The sequence below is a fragment of the Tamandua tetradactyla genome, chromosome 1, assembly GCF_023851605.1.
Source record: "Tamandua tetradactyla isolate mTamTet1 chromosome 1, mTamTet1.pri, whole genome shotgun sequence".
Classification (NCBI taxonomy): domain Eukaryota; kingdom Metazoa; phylum Chordata; class Mammalia; order Pilosa; family Myrmecophagidae; genus Tamandua; species Tamandua tetradactyla.
Window position 1 is genome coordinate 50,828,232 of NC_135327.1, and position 19,773 is coordinate 50,848,004.

The window sequence follows — 19,773 nt, forward strand, 5'->3', positions numbered from 1 at the left end:
CTCCCCTACCCCACCCCAGCTCCTGCCCTCCTCCCACGTGCATCACAATGAATGCAAGAGCTCAGGACCCATATCCTTCCCAGCTCCTCATGCCACTGGTCCTTCCTAGCAATAGCCTAGGTTAGATAAGCCCAGGCCCCTCTGTCACCCTCATCCTCCCCTTTTCTCCTCCAGGCCTTTTGATCTAATAGAACTGTCCTTGCATGCATTCTTAGCTGGCTGGCTATCTGTGTTTGCCTCTCAACGCAGGAAGAATTTCCAAATCACGTTCAAAACTCTGTGTAATCTTAAATCCCTCCTTGTTTAATATTGGTTTCTTTTTGTTTGCCTTTGCCTTGGGACGCTGTCTTAGTTTTGAGCCTTCATTATTAATTCATTTACAAGTATATTTCTTGTAAACAATATATCACTAGCTTTTTCTGTTGTTCCTTTAATGCAATCTGACAGTCTTTTAATGTGAGAATACAGTATATTGACATTTAGTGCAACAAGTGATATACTTGATTTTAATCTTTTAATCTCATTTATTCTTATCATTTAGCTTATTCTGCTGTGACCTCCTTTTTCCTTATTTTTCTGGTTTATTCAGATTCCTCCCATTTTAGTTTGCTAAAGTTGTCAAATTGCAATATGCCAGAACTGAGTTGGCTTTTACAATTGGGATTTATTTACTTACAAACTTACAGTTCTGATGCCATGGAAATGTCCAAATCAAGGCATCATAAAGACACTAGTTTCTTCTTGAAGACAGGCTGCTGGCAATACAGGACTCCTCTGTCACATGGCAAGGCGTATGGCCGTATCTGCTGCTTCTGGCTTCAGGGGCTTCATCTCTTTCTTTGGCTTTCCCTCTGAGGTTCTGTTTGTGTCCTTCTCACTCAGCTTCTGCTCTTTCTCTCTGTTTCATACTCTAAGGAACTGCAATAAAAGGATTAAAACCCCCTGGGGCACACTTGCTGAAATAACCTTATCAAAGGTTTACACCCATAATAGGTTTACACACACCCACAAGAATGGATTGACTTTAAGAACATGATCTTTTGAACATAGCAGCTTCAAACCATCACACCTCCTTATTAACTTGGGAAATCTGTTGAACTTTTCAATCCCATTAATAATTATCTTCTGGTTTTAGACATTGATTATCAACCACCTCTTTTCCAATTTATATAAAAATAAGATGATTATTTTCCATCCACCTCCAAATATGCTGTTTTCTCAATGCTTTATTTAAAAAGAATTCTTTCTCTTCCCCATTTTCCTTTTCTACTCCTAGATGAGATCTTGGGAATTTTACCTCTCTACCATCTTTTATCTAGCCACAACTCTTAAGTTTGGCCAAGATAATTTAGAACTGCTAATTCCAGGCAATTATGCCACCACTGGCAATTTGAATCTTCCATGTCAATACATATGACACATGCCCAGGAAATTTATCTTTATTCATTGATAAAGTTTCACCTGTAGTTATGAGTTTTGGCACTGGAATTAGGCTACCTATGTTTGTGTCTCATTTCCCCCTTTTGCTAAGCAGATAAACTTGGGAAAGTTAAAGAACTTTTTGGGGGCTTCAGTGGAAAGAAATAATAACATAGTCAATGTGGTGTGCCCACACATTCTCTGACACTTCCTTCAAAGAAGTAGAACCTAATTACTGTCCCTTGCTGTCTAGCTTCTAATGGGTAGCATGAAGTGGAAGTGATGGTGTATGACATCTGACCCTAGGTCATAAAAGACATTGTGGCTTCTGAACCACTCTCTCTTGGAATGTTCACTCTGGGAGAAGCCACCTATCGTGTTGTAAGGATACGCAGAGAACCCTATGGAGAGGACAACGTGGTGAGGAACTGAGGCTTCCAGCCAATAGCCGTGAGAGTGAGCCCTCTAGCAAGTTGATCCTTCAGCTGTAGTCAGGCCATCAGACACCTGCAATCCTGGCCAAAATTCTGGCTACAACCTCCTTAGAGATGCTGAATCAGAACCACTGCTCCTAACTTCTTTACCAACAGGAATTGGAAAGTAATGTATGTTTGTTGTTTTAAGCCATAAGGTTTTGGGGTTATTTGTGATATAATAAAAGATAACTATACACTTACCTCACAGGACTGTGAGGAATTCATAAGATGGAGCATGTAAAGCCTTCCATTGTTAGGTTTATTATTTGAACCAACAATGTATTTCTTTGCTCATCACTTTCTTTGTATCACTTTGTATCACTATTTTAAAGTTTATGTCTGGCTCATTTGTTTTAGGTTAGAGTTCTGTCTCCAGGATTTTCCTCAGCTGAGTACCTAGATGCTAGATTCTCTGAATCCTTGCAAATCTGTAAATCTCTTTATTTCACTCTGATGGGTAAACGATGGCTGTGTATTATTTTCTTTCAGCACTCTGTTAATGTTATTCCATTACCTCCTAGCTTCTCCTATTCTAGTGGATGGCAATTACATTCTCTTCTAGCAGGTAAGTCTGTCACTAGATAGCTTTTACTTTTTACTTTGTATGTAAGTTATTTTTTCATTAAAGTTTATAATATTTGCCTCTTTATTATTTGTGAGTGTATGTGTGTGTATTTGGAGACACCATTTGTACTCTTTGTTTAATAACACTTTTTAATTTATCACTTTATATTTTATAACATTCAAGATTTAGAATATTGAAAAGTGTGCTTAATACCAATTGTCATAATGATTTTTCCAATGCATGGATTTCTAAGAAATTAGTTTCTATTGATTTCGAAACAAAGCTATCTCTAATAAAATTCCCCTTTTACAGATGGTAGCTATTTGTAGATCCTGTACTGGCGCTCCTGCGCTCCACCCTTCGGCTGGCCCAAGACAAAGCCCTGCGGGCCAAGAACCTGCTGCTGATGGACAAGATGAAGCCGGAGGAGAAGGTGGCCGCTCTGGATTATCTACACTTGAAGATGTGCTCCCTCCATGATCAACTCAGCAACTTGCCACTTGAGGGGTCCACAGGGACAATGGGGGGAGGAAGCAGTGGAGGAACTCCCCCAAAACGTGGGGGTCCGGCCCCCGAACAATAAAAAAAAAATTTGAATTTGGAGATTATTTGGATTTGAATAATCTTCTGGGGTCAGGTGCTTTCAGCCTGAAAAATTTTCTTTAGCATTTCTTGTAAGGTGGGTCTGCTAGCAATGTGTTTTTCCTTATCTTGAAAAGTCTTTATTTCACCTTCATTTTTGAATGATGGCTTTGCTGGATATAAGATTCTTGGTTGACAGTTTTTATTTTTTATTTTTATTTATTTATTTATTTATTTTGAGCATTTTGAATAATTTATCCTACTGCCTTCTGGCCTTTTTTGTTCTTGCAGAGAAGCAGCTCAACTCAAATTTTATTTGAATTCCCTTTTAAATAATGAGTCATTTTTCTATTACTGCTCTTTTAAGAATTTCTTCTTGTTCTTTGATTTTCATCATTTTTACTATGATGTGTCTGTTTGTGGATCTCTGCATTTATCCCTCTTGAAGTTCATTGAGCTTCTTGGATAAGTAGGTTATTATTTTTCAGTGAATTTGGGAAATTTTCAGCCATTATTTCATCAAATGTTTTTTTCTGTTTCTTTCTCTTTCTTCTCTCTTCCTGATACTCACATCACATGCATGTAGGTGTAAAAATGGTGTCCCGTGTTCCTCTGAGGCCCTTCATTTTTCTTCATTCTTTTTGTCTCTGTTCTTAGATTTGCATAATCTCTATCACTTTAACTTTGTTTGCTAATTCTTTCCCCTGCCAACTCACTGTTGAATTCCCCAGTGAGTTTTAAAAATTTCAGTCATACTTTTTAACTCCAGAATGTTCTTCTTAAAAAATAATTTCTTTCTCTTTATTGATATTCTTTATTTAATACAACATTGCCATCATACCTTCCTTTACATCTTTAAACATGGTTTCCTTTAGTTCTGTAAACATGCTTATAATAGCTATTTTGAGTTCTTTTTTCTGATAAACCCAACATCTTGCTGCTCTCACAGGCAATTTCTGTTGCATGCTTTTTTCCAATTTATGAGTCCTCATTGCTGATTTTTTGCATGCCTCATAATTTTTTGTTGGAAACTGGGTGTGTGGACCAAGCAGTAAAATAGTTATTATAAATGAGAATTAATTTTTTTCCACGCTAACTTCCTATAAGTTAAAAACAACTCGTGGTTCATTGGTAGAATGCACACCTTCCATGCGGGAGACCTGGGTTCAATTCCTGGACCATACACTCATCCTCTCAAAATAAATAAATAACATGTCTGAAATTTAAAAGAACAATACAAAATGAATTTCAACTAATGAATGCAGAAGGAATGATAGAATATCACTGTTTTGACACTTTAATGAAATAATGGATCTAGGCAATGGTAAAAAAGTAATAATCGATGGTCAATACAGTACAGACTTGTTTTTATAGAACAGCTTGGACACTCCTTCCCCTTCTCCACGTCGCTGCCGCCACCCAGGATTGCCAGCCAGCAGACAAGCTCAGGGCAGCAGCCAGGAATTTAACCACATAACCTGTTAGAACTGAACCACATTGTTCCTGGAGTACTCTTTTTAAGGTGTTTACACTATGACTAACACTTGGAGATCAGAACTGGCAAGGTGAAGGAACTAGTATTTTAAAAGCCCAACATACAGCTTCTGCCAAAGCTTTGGAAGGAACAAAATTTCCTAAACCCATAAACTGCCCTTTAGTAGTGAAGGTAGGAACCCAGAAAGCATAATCCCTATGGTAGAGCTAAATGCACTGTGCATGAAATTTGGGGGAAAAAAAACATGTACAAGCCTATTGACCCTTACTCTCGGGTGCAGTCCACCTGCAACTACAACATGAGAGGAGGTGCTTATCCCTGTGGTACTTTCACCCATTTCCAGTTCTACCTTTACTTTCTCAAGTTGAACTTCATTTCGGAGGACAGCAATTTAATGGGAGAGGAAGGACTAGAGGGGTTGTGAAATATGATGCTAACCATTGAGGATTCTGCAGAATGAGCCACTGTCTGAGAGGCTAGAGGTGAATGGAAGAGAATCAGAAGAAGAAAATTTCAATAAATCTGAAATAAGTCAAGTATTTGAGATTGCACTTAAGTGAAACTTGCCTGTGAATTTAGTGGTTGCCCAGGAAAGTGGCCCATCCCACCTGTAGAGCTTCGTGGCCAAGGTGTCCACTGAGGGGTTCACAGGGGAAGATGAAGGGAAGAGCAAGATTTTGGAGAACAATGCTGCTATAGCTGTTCCTGAGGAGCTGAAGAAGTGACCTCCTCTGCCAACAGTTGAGCAAGTGAAGTCCAGAATCAAAAAGAAAACAAAGTCCTCCATAGTCAAGCTACAGACTATGGCTAGGGGATAAATCCCATCAGCCTACTGGCCCAGATCGACAGGTGAAAAAGGAGGAGCTGGAGTATATGCTCCTCATAGAGCGTGGCTTCCCTGGCTGCAGGGAGTTTGTCGGAAACCACAGCTCAGGAGGAATGGGCGCTGATAAGAAAGTGGCCTAATGAATACGCCCGAAAATATGCTGGAGATCCTTGGTTTCGAAGTCCCACAGCCTCAGCCCACCAAACCAGCACTCAAATCAGAGGAGAAAACACCAACAAAGACACCAGGAGATGGAAGGAAAGTCACCTTTTTTGAACGTGGCTCTGGGATGGAAATGAACTAGTAATAAAGAGGATGAGTTCAGGATGCCTTATCTTAGTCATCAGCAGTTGCCTGTTGGGATTCTTCCCATGGCAACCGAGGTGGTCCAGGCTGTGGGACTCAGCCAAGAACATCACACCAAAGATCTCGGCAGGGTGGCTCCGAATCCTGCTAAGGCCACGGGAACTGCCGTGCCAGCCCGTGAACTGTTGTATGGGGGCACCTTGCCCACAGCTGAGACCATCTTAAAGAATAACATCTCTTCAGGCCATGTACCCGGAGACCTCTCATGCGACCCTCTGAGCGATTGGACTATCTTTCCAGAGTCCAGGGATTCCAGGTTGAATACAAAGACTTCCCCAAGAACAACAAGAAGGAGTTTGTATGAGTTTGTATCTCTTATCAATTGCTCCTCTCAGCCACCTCCCATCAGCCACAGCATTGGAACGGAGATGGAGTCCTGCCATGCTATGGCTGCATTGAATGTTTTAAAGTCTCTCTCCAAGTTGGACCAACAAAGTGCAGAGATGCCAAGAACAGCAAACGGACCAGTGTCTGCGTGTGGGAGGTGCTGACCCTTTTCTGGCCATGAACCATTATAAAATCCCAACATATATACTGAAACTGTTTTGGAAATTTGAAATTTCTGATACCTCCAGTGAGCTGAGAGGCACAATGGATGATGAACTGGAGACAATAGTGGTGATACAGATGGGGATAAAAGGAGGTGGCTGTGGCTGGAATTGAATGTTTGTGGTTTATTTGTGATGCGACCAGAGGCGACAGTACAAGCAGGGCAGCGTGATGATCTAGTACCCTCCACTCTGAGCAGCTCTACGGGGAGTGGAGGGCTGCTGAGCAAAGTGGGGCTGCCTGCCTCCCAGCAAGCCCAGCCCCAGTGCACCTCAGTGCTTGGTCTTTTTTTTTTTTTTTCTTGCTGTGTGAAAGAAGAAACAGAAAATAGAATGCATGACCCTCTTCTCAAACAGGCTTTGTCAAACACTTTGGGAAAAACACCCGACAGCCATGCCAGAAAGAGGGCCTTAGACTGACCCCAAAGCTGAAAGCACCAAAGAAAATCAAATGCCTCCTACTCCGTATCTGTGCTGTGGCCCCGAGCTCCTGAGCACCACCACATAAACACTGCTTTTTCTTCCAACAGTGATAGTATTCTTAGTTCCATTATAATTTTTTCACTGAAATGACAGTATATAAAATTTTTATTTGAATGTTTCTCAGTTGTATCTAGTTACATACCACAGTTTAGAAACTTATCTGAGGCTGACTTTAACAGTAATCTAACTGGCAAAGAGCCTATCCATGTGTTTGAGGGCATACATTTTTATTTCATTGGACTAACCCAGGAACATTTCAGTGATGCAAATTTTGGGCCCTCTGGTTTAGCGGAAACCATCTCTTGGACTTCTCAGAAACCTGGATGAAGTCTTCCATAGTTGTACAAATTGACATTAAAGGAATTTTAAACTTTAAATGATTATTCGGTTCCTTTTCTGTTTCTTATTTTGGTTAATGCAACAGGACTTAAGTGAACTTTGATTTTGTTTTAAAGATTATTTTTAAAAAATGAGTGTATATGCATATGGCTGTTCTGGATCTGTAGCTTTCACTACACTACAGGATCTGATTGCCATGTAGTAAATGTGAAACTGCAGACTGATTTTCCTTGAGTGCTTTATACAGTTAATTACATCTCCATGTAGGGCTGAAAAGAATGACCTATGTTTATATATAAAACTGTACTGTGTTTGATGCTGTGTTGTACACAGAAATGTGTACAGTAGGGGTCTGCATATGGTCCAGATAAAAAGCACAGTAGCCTTGCATGTTAAGTGCTGCTTTGATTAATTATTTACCCTGGAGATTTTTTTCTCCCCATGGAATGCAAGTAAAACTTAGTGATTGTCACCAATAAATGGTAATACTAAAAAGAAAAAAAATATCGCTTGGACAGAAAACTGTTACTGTTTTTCATATTACCATTCTCATACTTTGATGGTTTTAAAGTGGTTTTCAAATATTTTAGGAGAGTTACTTTTTTAGGAAAAACAAATTATTTTTCTCTTGAATTAATTAAAAAATGATCCTTATGTAGGAATACCCTCTGGTGAGATGTAGAAAGATAAATCCAATATAGTGATTTAGTGAATTTGTTTTCTAGCCATCAGTCACGTCGTGTTTGACTCACATCTGGAAGAGAGCCAATCAGGACACAAAGTCAAGACAGCAGATATAGGTGATGGAAAAAATAATAACATTTAGATATTTGTTTCCACAACACTATAATTTCCTTTCATTATCATCACAGCTATTCATTCATCATTCATTCCTTTTTTTTTTTTTAACATGGGCAGGCACCAGGAATCAAACCTGGGTTTCTGGCATGGCGGTCAAGAACTGTGCCACTGAGCCACCGTGGCCCGCCCACAGAGAGCTTTTAGTAACTGAACAGTTGTATGCATCATCTCCTATGCAAAAGGATATTTATTGACTCATTAGTTTAGCAGATCATTATGAAGCACCTATTATATGCCAGGCATTGAATTAGACACTGGGGATACAACAATGAACAAAACAAATAGATTCTCTAGTCTCATGGAGTTCATGTACTGACGGGGAAACAGATGCATACAAACAAGTGAATATACTATCAGGGAGTGATAGTGCTATGAAGAAAAATAAACCATGGTAAGGGTGACACAGAGGGTTGGAGGGAGAGACTAGTTGGCCAGAGAAGGAGGCTTTGAGAGGAAGTCCCGCCGATACGGAGGGAAGTGTGTTTGTAGCAGTGGGAATAGTACTTCAACAATCCTGTGGCATAAGTGTCCTAGGCAGGTCAATAAAACAGAAGGAGGCATCGGTGGCTGAAACAGTGTGCGGTTTGGTTATGATGGGAGGAGAGGATCGCCTCACATAGCGTCTTGATATTCATGCTAAAGACCTTGGCTTTGACTCTGAGTGAGAGGGGAGGATGTCAAAGGGCTTTGAGCAGAAGAATGAGAGCATTTTACTTAGGCTTTAAAAGGATGCTGTGGCTGAGCATTGGAGAGTGGATTCTTAAGACAGCAAAAATTGGGGGCAGGGAGGGGAGTTAGGGAGCGATTGCAAAGGAAGTGGGAGAAACACACTGACCTCTCCCATGCTCTCACCCTCCAAACTCTTGGAAGTGCCTGCCCTCGGCTGGAGCCAATTGGAAAGGCATGGACACAAGAGCAGGGAACCACGTATGGGAATCAGGCCTCTGAAACACACAGCAGAGCAGAAGCGGGAGAGGAAAGGATTGGAGGCCAAATTGGCCAGACGCTGGCAAGAGACTTTTAAGGAATGGAAACTTAGAATTTATCATTATAGATGCCAAAGAATAACAAAATAGGAAGGCCAAGTTGAAAGCTTTTACCCTTCCTGCTTCTCGACTTTGGCTGCACATAAGAATCAGCTGGAAGCTTTGACACCCAGCCTGAAACCTAGCCTGCATCCCAGACTAATTATATCAGAATCTCTGGGGGTGGGATTTAGGCATTATCACTTTTTAAAGCTACTCAGGATGCTCACGAAGCAGCCAAGAGTAAGAACCATTACATTAGAAAAAGTGATTGGGGCAAAGAATATTTTATGTAGCTTGCTATGAGGAATTATAATAACGGAAAGCATCCTTTTTCTATTAACCTTCTATTGCAGTAGCAAAATAACTGGACCGAGAGAAGAAAGGAAGGAAACAAGGACAGAAAAGGAAACTTCACAAATGGTCTGTTCTTTTATGGTGACAGTAATATTTTAGAAAGACTTTGAAGAGGAGAGCAAAATACTGAGTTGGCAGTCTTGATCAGAGGGATAATTCAAAGGAGGATCTGATTGGGAAAAGGAGAGCTGCGATGTTAGTGGATATGAGAAGTTAAGGTAATCAAGTCAAGGCCACTAGACAGTGTCAAGAGGGCCACAAAATAAGAAAAGAGGCATGTGCTGGTTTAAAGCTATTATGTACCCCAGAAAAGCCATGTCCTTTCACCTGCATTCATTATTGTTAATTGTTCCCATGGAGATGTGACCCACCCAATTGTGGATGGTAACTTTTGATTCCATGGATTCCATGGAGATGTGTCTCCACCCATTCAAGGTCTCTGTAAGAGGGAATCATTTTGGAAAAAGCTTTAGAGCCATGAGAGCCACCAGAACCAAAAGAACGGTCAGAGTCCCAGGGAAGCCGTTGAAGAGAAAGCTAGCAGACATTGCTATGCGCCTTTCCATGCCTTCAGCCTTCTTGAACCAAGGTATCTTTCCCTGGATGCCTTAGATTGGACATTTCTAAAACCTTGCTTTAATTTGGACATTTTCACGGCCTTACAACTATAAACTTGCAATGTAATAAATTCCCCTTTGTAAAAAGCCCTTCTGTTTCTGGTATGCTGCATTCCAGCAGCTTGCAAAGTAGAACAAGGCAGAACTGAGGAAAGGATGACATTCTTTTGACCGTAAAATCAAGAGAATCCAAGAGTAAGACAGAACATGAGATGTGGGCTTCCCGGCAATACCCTCGGTGCACCTGCTCCTTCTGGTTGCCTTGGCAACAGGAGCCCTCTCCTCATGCTCATGATAGTATAATTTTGAGGAAAACCACATACATGTGCAGGAAGGAACCACATAGAGATGAGGTTACACCCGGTCCAGGGAGCACCCTTTGGGGAAGGCCGGCTAGGAGTTTGGGTGGTATTTGTGTGAGAGGTTACAAAGAGGATAGATGTGGTTTACGTGTGAAAGTGGGAAGTTGAGGCTTCAGAATGTTTTGTGATGGGCAATTAATTAGCCATGTGGCTCTTCTCCATGTTTTCTCTTAATGCACTGTGCAAGTTCACCTGGGAGCGGGAAGGCCCGGCAGCAGGGGCTTGGCTGGCTTTCTATTCAGGAAGTAGAAAAATACTAATTTTAGATGCAGGAAAATTTTTTTTTTACAAAGATCACCCTGCCCTTCTTGGAATAAGCAAATGCCAGCATGTTTTCCTTAGTTATCCTGCCATCCTAGTTGCTAAAATATTTACATCTATTTTAACATATTTTCTAATATTGTGCAAAGTGTTTGCACAAATTGTCTTCATGTCTGAGATACTTTTCTAATAAAATATTGGGAAAGAAATTTAAATAAAATATTTTACTGTTTAAATAGATTCTTTTCCAGTGATTGTAGCAGAAAAACTGTGTAATGTTTCGGAGGGATGTTTCTCAAACTTTAATATGCATAATGGGGATCTTGCTAAATTTTAGAGTCTGTTGGTCTGAGGCTCTAGAACCTGAGATTCTGCATTTCTAACAAATTTCTGGCAAGGGTTGAATTTAAGTTGTTCCACTTCATTCTGGGTCCTAGGATAAAGGGGAAGGAGTAGCAGCTACTGAGGTGTATTCTTCTTGTGAAGGATCAGGAGTGCCAAGAGGACACACCCAACAGGCAGGCTTATGCCACGTCTGCTAATATCTTGTTCTGAGCAAGTTACGTGACCAAGCCCAGAATCAAGGGGTAGGGCCGTTTGCTCAGTTCACTCTAGACATGTCAGAGGTGGGCATTGATCATTTTATTAGCAGGAAATTAAGACCTGGGGCAACCTCTGAAGGGTATTTCCCTTCTAGAGTCATTTTTGTGCTCTGTCCAATCTTCTGTCCCAGTGAAAACCTATGCATTCACGTTTTCATTCCTTGTCATCTGATGGAGAAAGAGAGGGCAAAATCCCTTCTCGTCTTTAAATGACCCCACCCTGGTGATGGTTCAGAAAAATGACTGATAACAAGAGTGAATGAGTCCCCAATGATCTCCCTGTGTTCATCCTAGGAGGAGAGCTGAGCAGTTGTTACTTCATGTATATAGTGGCAGTGAGGTCCCTGGTTTGTAAGCCAGAGCAATTAACACATAGATTTATTTCTCAATTTGTTCTTTAGTAATAGCAAGGGGATTTTCCATTAAGGGGATCTAATGCCAGTTTGAACATTTTGTCTGCAAAGTTTAATAAGTAATCTAAAAAAGAATTTAATAAGTAATCTCAGTTTCCAAGCTAATTTTAATTGCTTCTAACCCTTTCCTATTTAATTGAACATTCTCCTTCTCACCTAGATGACAGAAGGAGGTGGTTACTGTTGTTTTTCTCTGGGCTTAAAGACTTCTGCCCTTTGCAAAATCATCTCAGAGTCTATAGCAGAAGCTATTGATAGGACAATCTAAATCCCCTTGAATTTGCTGCAGCTGTAGGTTACACTGATCTCTTCCCACCTCTCACGCCTCTCTGCTCTCTGCCTGGAGGTTTTCTGTAACTAGGAGAGCTTGTTCCACCAGTGTGCAAGGAGCCTAGAAATACTGTGGATTTCATGCCCCCGTGGCAGCCTTCAACCAATGAGGAACTGGAGCCTGTGCAATCAGCACCCCACTCCCAGAACACTAGGTGGCGCTCACTACCTCAAAGGGTCTCTAGAGACACTAAGCAGCCAAGCCTTCCTTTCCCTACCTCAACTTCCCAGTCCCTTGAATCACCTCATGGGATCATCTCCCAAATAAACTACTTTTCCCTACTCCTAGTCTCGGGGTCAACTTTTGGAGGACCCCAAACTAAGACAGTGTGAGCAGAAAAAGCTGAGCACTTTGTCTAAAATGCACCAAACCCTGCACACCTAAAACAATAAAAGCAACTTAATTGATGTGCAAATGAAAAATTACTGGCAGATGGTCCTGTGCTTCAACCTCATTGGTTGAAGGTTGCCACGGGGGCATGAAATCCACAGTATTTCTAGAGAAGGTGGAAGTTGGGTCTCAGCAAGGGCAGTACTTCTGACGCCCTGGACTTCTTCCACTCCTGAGTTAAATTCACAAGTTCCTTTCTCTCTAGGGATTAGAGGGGAGGTAGCAGGTCTAGATGCCCTGTTTCTCTGACTATCATCCATAAAGCATGGCTATGGTCTTGTGCTCATCAGAGCAGACAGATTTGCAGATTCTTTTGATTCTAAGAATGGTTGTCAGACCCTTCTTGTAACCCAGCTCACATCCTCTTGGCCCCTCTAATATAGCAACCATCCTTATGAAATTCCCCTTGACAGCACCTGATATCAGCTGCAGTGTCCAGCTCTTGCCTTCTGCTTTGGGGCTTCTCTATTGCCATCCCTTTTTAAAAAATTTTTATTGACAAATCTTCACACACTTACATTCTATACATGGTGTACAATCAATGGCATAATTGTGTATTTATCACCATGATTTATTTTTTTAGAACATTTGCATCACTCCAGAAAAAGAAATAAAAAGAAAAAAGAAAAAAACACATACATAACACACCCCTTACCCCTCCCTCTCATTGACCACTAGTATTTCCATCTAGCCAATTTTATTTTACCCTCTGTCTCTCCCTATTTATTTTTTAATCCATATTTTTTTCACTCGTCTGTCCATACCCTGGATCAGAGGAGCCTCAGACACAAGGTTTTCACAATCACATGGTCACATTGTAAAAGTTATATCTTTATACAATCATCTTCAAGAATCAAGGCTACTGGAACACAGCTCAACAGTTTCAGATATTTCCCTCCAGCCACTACAATATACCACAAACTAAAGAGGGATATCCATATAATGCATAAGAATAACCTCCAAGATAACATCTTGACTCTGAAATCTCTCAGGCACTTTATTTTGTCTCATTTCTCTCTTCCCCATTTTGGTCAAGAAGCCCTTCTTAATCCTTTGATACTGGGTCCTGGTTCATTCCAGGATCTGTCCCATGTTGCTAGGGAGATTTACACTCCTAGAGTTCTTGTCCCACCTAGCGAGGAGGGCAATGAGTTCACCTACCGAGCTGGTTTAGAGAGAGCGTGTTGTTATCTCTTAAGATTCCTGTGGGAAACCACAGTTACTCCAAGGCATGTAAGATCCTGCAAGTGCAGGACAGTTAACACCCCTTGGGGTAACTCGACAAATGGGAAAAGAAAGCTGATGGCTAATTAGTCCCCCTCATTCCTTCTAGTACAAAGTTCCAGGGTGTAATGTGCACAGCATCTCAGAGAGTCCCCTTGATGGTGGCCCCATTGAGCCCAGTTTGATAACGCACTTGCTCGGTTGCACCCTTTCCAGTATTCCATTCCAGTTCCTTGGGATCACTGTCTAAACGCACTTCCTGCATGTGCATCTTGTTTCCACCTCTGCTTACAGAAGGAACCCGGTGCTGCCTACGTCCACATCCTAGAACGATCAGATTCCTCTCTTTCTCCTCTACCGATGGTTCCTCACACACCATTCCAACCCAACTGTTCTCCTGACACCATCATGGTCTCATTTTGGCTTAAAATGAACAACGGCATCTTAGTTTCCTGCCTGGTACAACAAATACCATACAACACGTTGGCTTAAACGATGGGAATTTATCAGCTGGCAGTTTTGAAGCTAAGGAAAGTTAAAAATGGTAGAGTTAGCAAGGCCACGCTCTCTTCCTGAAGGCTGTTGTGTTCTGGGTCCGCGTGCTGGCAACCCTTAGATTCTTGGCTTTTCCATCACAGGACAATGCACCTGGCAGTGTCTCCTTTCTCTGCAGGGTTCTGTTGACTTCCAGCTTCTGGCCACTCCTTGTAGCTTTCTCTTTTCATGTCCAATTTGCTTTGCTGAGAAACACTTCAGCCATATTGAATTAAGGCCCAGCCTCGTTCAGTCTGGGCACACCTTAATGTCTTCAAAGGTCCTGATGGGGTCCTGCCCACAGGACAGGGATTGCGTCCTGACCGTGCCTTTCTGGGGTGGGGGTAGGGGACATGATTCAATATCTAATTAAAGGTTTAGAACCAATTCTTGGCTTAAAATGAAGAATTATGCTGCTAACTGTTAAGATATTCACCATTTGTAAAGATATGAACATATATTTATGACTCTAACTTCTAGATATTCTTGATAGATTTTTGAGAATGTAAGAGCTTTACCGTTCCTTAGTTGACTGCCTCCCTTCATTAATTTCTGCCTTTCCCTGGAATGTACAGCATTTATACAGATGGATGCAGGTGTGTGGATTTATTGATTCAGAAAAATGTTTGTTGATATTCATGGCACTTGGCTAGGCACTTGGTATCAGGAATACAAAGGGGCTGAGAGGTATTTGCTAAAATGTAAGATAATATAATCTAAGGAGGAAATATAAACTATTGTTCAGTTGGGCAGGTAAGGATGTCCCACTTGGACCAGGCTGAGACCATGAAAAATGAGGGCCAGTCTTTGCCACAGCAGCAGAAATGCTCATACTTGGTTGGCTAAGGAGCTGTAGAGAAACATTTTAGAATTTAATTCTTGAGAACATTTTGGTGTTTCTACATACTTCCTACTCCAAAGGCATGGCATTTCAACAAGTTTTAATACTTTGTCATTGAATAGAGTGTTTATTCTCTCCAAGGTTGAGCTTTTAGAGTTATGGGATCCAGATTTTTCTGAGGGTTTCACATGAATTATATCCTTCATGCTTCCTGGGGATTTGTGCTCATTTATGAAAATTACATTGTTATTCATGCATAGATGCAGGTTGAATGACCTAGAAAGAACAAAACATTAAAAAAAATGATTACATAATTCATTTCATCCCTAATTAACAATACTTTATTTTCTAAGAGATACAGATGCTATATTACACATAACACTCTGTTCACATACTATCTATGCACACAAATAAGACATTTGTTAGCTTGAAACACTTAAGCAAATTTTGTTTCTTTAAATTGAAAAAGAGATATCAGGGTCTATTTGGTCTTTGAGTTAATAGAGCTTATTAAGTCCAGTGTTCAAACATCATACAGTTTATAATAGTCATATCAACAGAGGAAATACTTTAATTTGTAAATCTACATTTTAATTACTAAGTCTTTAATTTAATTAGTAAACCTATAAGGCTTGGGTTATTCATGAAACTATGCTAAGAGCTAATCTTTTTAGACTGCATTCATATTTTGTATGTGTGTAAATAAGAAGCTCAGCTAGTTGAGTTTAAAGCCTTGCTGCTCAAAGTGTGGCCGGTGGTTTTTAAAAAGCTTTTAGGAAAGAAAAAACACTTGATTTAGGAAATGTAAAAAATGAGGAAATGATATGCTGAACCAAGGCTAAGATTCAAATTATTTAGCAAGAGTCGTCATTTTTAATGGAAAGTAGCATCAGATATTGTTAGAGTTATGGACAGCTTTTATTTTTAGGGATCCTGGTATATTAAAAAATAATCAACCTAGATTAATCATTTGAGCATATTTTCAACATTTATTTTTAACAGTTAAAGTTGTATTTTCCAACCCTTTCATTTCCTGCTATGACTATACATGTAAACTGTGTGTAAGTCACATCAGGAATCCAAATTTGAGGCATGCTATAAATATGAGGTCAGGGCCTTGCCCCCATGCTCCTTGTGAGACGGTGCCTGATGGGAGGTGTGCCAGTTTGAAAGTATTCTGTACCCTAGAAAAGCCATGGTTTAATCCTTGTCCATCTTGCAGCCATTTCCTTTAATCCTGATTCAGTATTGTTTGTAGAAGTCTTTGATTAGATTATCTCCACAGAGATGTGACTCACCCAATTGTGAGTGCAATCTTTGATTAGACAGAGATATGACTCCACCCATTCCAGGTGGGTCCTGACTAGTTTACTGGAATCCTTTAAAAGAGGAAACATTTTGGAGCGAGTCAGTACTGACAGAGCTGACAGAAACTTCAGAGTCAACAGAGACACAGTGTTTGGAGATGTTTGGAGTCCAGCAGACGTCACCATGAGATGTTAAGCCAGAGCCTGGAGAGAGCCAAGGGAAGCCAAGAGGTGAAAGCCAGCCCTGGAGAATCAAAGTGAGTAACCCACAGGAACAGAGGCTGAAGGCATCAGAGCCCAGGAGCAAGGGACCAGCAGATGCCAGCCACGTGACTACCCGGCAACAGAGGTGTTCCTGACTTATTGGCCTTCCTTGATATCAGGTATCTTATCCTCCATGCCTTAGTTGAACATTCTTTTAGGCTTAGAACTGCAAACCTGTAACTTATTAAGTTCCGCTTTCGTAAAAGCTGCTCCAGTTCTGGTATACCGCATTCCAGCAGCTAGTAAACTATCATAGGAATACATCATTATTTCCTCCACCATTGAGAGAATGATACCTGAATGAAAGCAGTGAATGCACTAAACCAACCATGCTCATTCTAAAGCAGTGTTTGTTAGTGTTGGTTTCCATATTTGTTATGAACCTGGGACAAATTTTATTCCACTGCCTCTAAGTAATACAATGTATGTGAAATGAAATGAGGCACTTTTACCTTCATGGAAAAGCTAAGAGCAATATTCTATACAAACCTGCAGGTTTTTCTTTAACAGATGAGTTACAAGGTGACCTTGGAGTTCAAGGTAGTGTTGTTAAGAAGTGATGATGCACAAAACAGTTCCACTTTTTAAAACAATTGTCTCTACTATTTTTGTGTCTCTAGCATAGTGCCTAACAAATGCAGGTATCTAATAAACAACTATTGATTGGAAAGATAAATAAATGATGCAATGGGGGGGATAATTTCAATCCCTGCGAATAGGTTATTAAAATATTATTTTATGTATAACATACTTGTAGGATGTTCCTTATTTCTAATATCAAGGGACTCTATCAGTTATCAAGGCAGAAAAGATTAGTATGGTGATGATGGTAACTCATTCTTTTCCAACATTAAATGCTACTGTTTCTCTCATTACTTATACCATTATATAAGCCCATGTGCTTGATAAAATGGGATGGACTGGGGTATTTACACTGTGAATCCTTTCAATCAAATATAATGGGAAAATCTAATTTAAACTCTTAATAGAGAACAGTTACTCCATTTACCACCTTGATGTATTGAAAATATTTCAATGAGCTAAAAATTCAGTGTATATCTAGCAAAGCTAGACTATTACCATATCACAATCCAAAATTGAACACGGGAATCAAAGTTGGAGATGTTAATAAATTCCAGCTTAATTTTTAAAAATTAAGTAATTTGTAATGCATATCTAGCATTTAGAAAAAAACTGTCCTATGCTAGATGCTGCAAATTTCAGGAACAATGAAACATGGGCCTGACTTTTGAAGAGCCTGTGGGTTAGTGAGAAAAGAGCAGGGTATAAAAACAATCATAATATCAAATCAGTGTTATACTTGGGGGTATGTCCAAATAATATGAACACATAGCAGTGGTGGGAATCGATTCTGTCTGGAGTAAACAGGAAAGACTTCACAGGAAAGGAGGTATTTTAGTTTGAACTTAATTTTCTGTTTTGTTTTTTAGTTTGAAAAAGAAGCAAAGAAGAGAGGAAATGAATGAGAATGAAGAAAATGTCTTGCCTAAGAGCAAAAGCAAAAGACAGGGAGGAATTTAAAAATACTTGGTGTCACAACCCCCCATCTCATAACTGGAAATAGGATGCAAATCATGAATTGTTCTTCAATGTCAAGTTAACTGACAGGCAGGCCACATGCATCTACTTGGCTCATTTAAAATGTCCTTCCAAATGGAAGCAATACACCAAGTGGTATTTCAACTAACTTGCTTTTTCATGAAAGAGGAATCTACCCTCTCTAATCCCCTGTTGTGGCCAGGAGCGCACAGGTTTGCATCAAGAACTATTCCATATGTTTAATATGTATGTTCAAGAACAGCGAGTCTGAAATGAAATTGTTTCAGGGCTCTGTTATGATTATCCAAAAAAGACTGACTGCTGGGGTATTTGAGGAGGTGCACTAAAAGATGAGTTTGACAAGATAACTCTGGTCCAACCGTGCGTCCATTTCTGTGCAGGTGCATTATTATCAAAGACCCACCTTCTTTCCCCCTCGCTGCCTTGGTTTTCCTGCTCACTCCTCACTAGCCATCTCCTCCTTTAATCTGGACCTGTTGGCCCATCTCTTGCTTCCAGATGAACCTTGTCCCATCTTGGTCTACAGCTCCTTTTCCTCCAATCACCTGCCACCACTGACCAATGCCAGGCTTTGTGGCCTTCAACCTGTGTGCCCCACCCAGGTGTCCCCATTTATCCTTTATATATTTTTTGCCATTTGTCCTAATAAAAAGAAATACATGAAGTGGATATTGTCCACTAAACCCTGAGGATTTTTAAACAATGATAAATGGCTGTGATTAGAAAATTTGGACAATTTAGAAAGGGATGAAATGAAAGGTGAAATTCTTTCCTTCCCTTACAGATTTCTTTCACCAAAGGGGTAGGTATTGTTATCAGTTTCTTGTGATTCCTTTCAGGAAAACTGATTTATAAATATGCTTCTTTCTCTCTCTATTATCCCTTTTGTGTGACACAGAAGTATTTGGCGTGATACTCTACTGTACCTTGATGTTTTTTACTTAATATATATTGGAGGCATACTTTGGTCTATTTAATGCCTGTATATTTGTGTATTTAACAAGTGTACAGCTATTTATTTAGCAGTACTGTTGACAAAATTTTGGTTGTTTTCAGCTTTTTCCTATTAAAAACAGATCTGCAGTGAGCATTCTTGTCCTTGGTAAGTGTTTTTGAGTGTCTCTTGACTACTATCTGTTTATATGCTGGTGAGATTGCTGGGTCAAAGAAGGTAGGAAATTTTAATTTTGATGCATATTGTGAAATTGTCCTCTGGAAAAGTTGCCTCAATCAAACTCCCATACTTTTGACAGTCCTGGATATCATTAAACTCTTTTGTGCTTCACAATGACAGGTGAAAAATTATATTTCATAGTTGTTTTGATGATTATTTCTGTATTTATGAAAGAGATTGAAGATGTTTTCATATGTTTGGGCTGTTTGTATTTCTTTTTCTAATTGCCTATACCACTCCTGTGGCCATATTTTTCCAGTGGATTATTTGTCTTTTCCATAATGATTTATTATGTAGGCATTCTTTGTAAATTAAAGAGATCAGCTTTTTGTAGAAAATGTTTGCAAATAGTTTCCCTTTCCACCATGTTTATGGAACTTAAAAAATAATACAGTTGAATTGTGTCTTTTCTGTTTCTGATTTTGGGTTGATTATACAGGCTTATCACGTGAGATTTTTCATAAAATCACTGACATCCATCAGGTTCTCCTGGAAATGGATTTGGGGACAGTGATTGTGAATGTGCAGGA

General features: G+C 40.0%; 1 long non-coding RNA gene and 1 pseudogene across 2 annotated transcripts; both read left to right on the plus strand.

Annotated features, from left to right (window-relative positions):
* Positions 1–105: 105 nt before the first annotated feature.
* LOC143684327 (uncharacterized) lies at positions 106–3,063 on the plus strand. 2 transcript variants are annotated; one of them, XR_013175992.1, is made up of 4 exons: positions 106–120; positions 1,673–2,019; positions 2,417–2,460; positions 2,773–3,063. It is a non-coding gene; the product is annotated as an uncharacterized LOC143684327 (long non-coding RNA). The 2 variants fall into 2 exon arrangements; XR_013175991.1 differs by lacking the exon at positions 106–120 and adding an exon at positions 267–281.
* A 1,321-nt stretch (positions 3,064–4,384) lies between these two features.
* On the plus strand, positions 4,385–6,220 carry LOC143680631 (double-stranded RNA-binding protein Staufen homolog 1 pseudogene; annotated as a pseudogene).
* Positions 6,221–19,773: the final 13,553 nt, after the last annotated feature.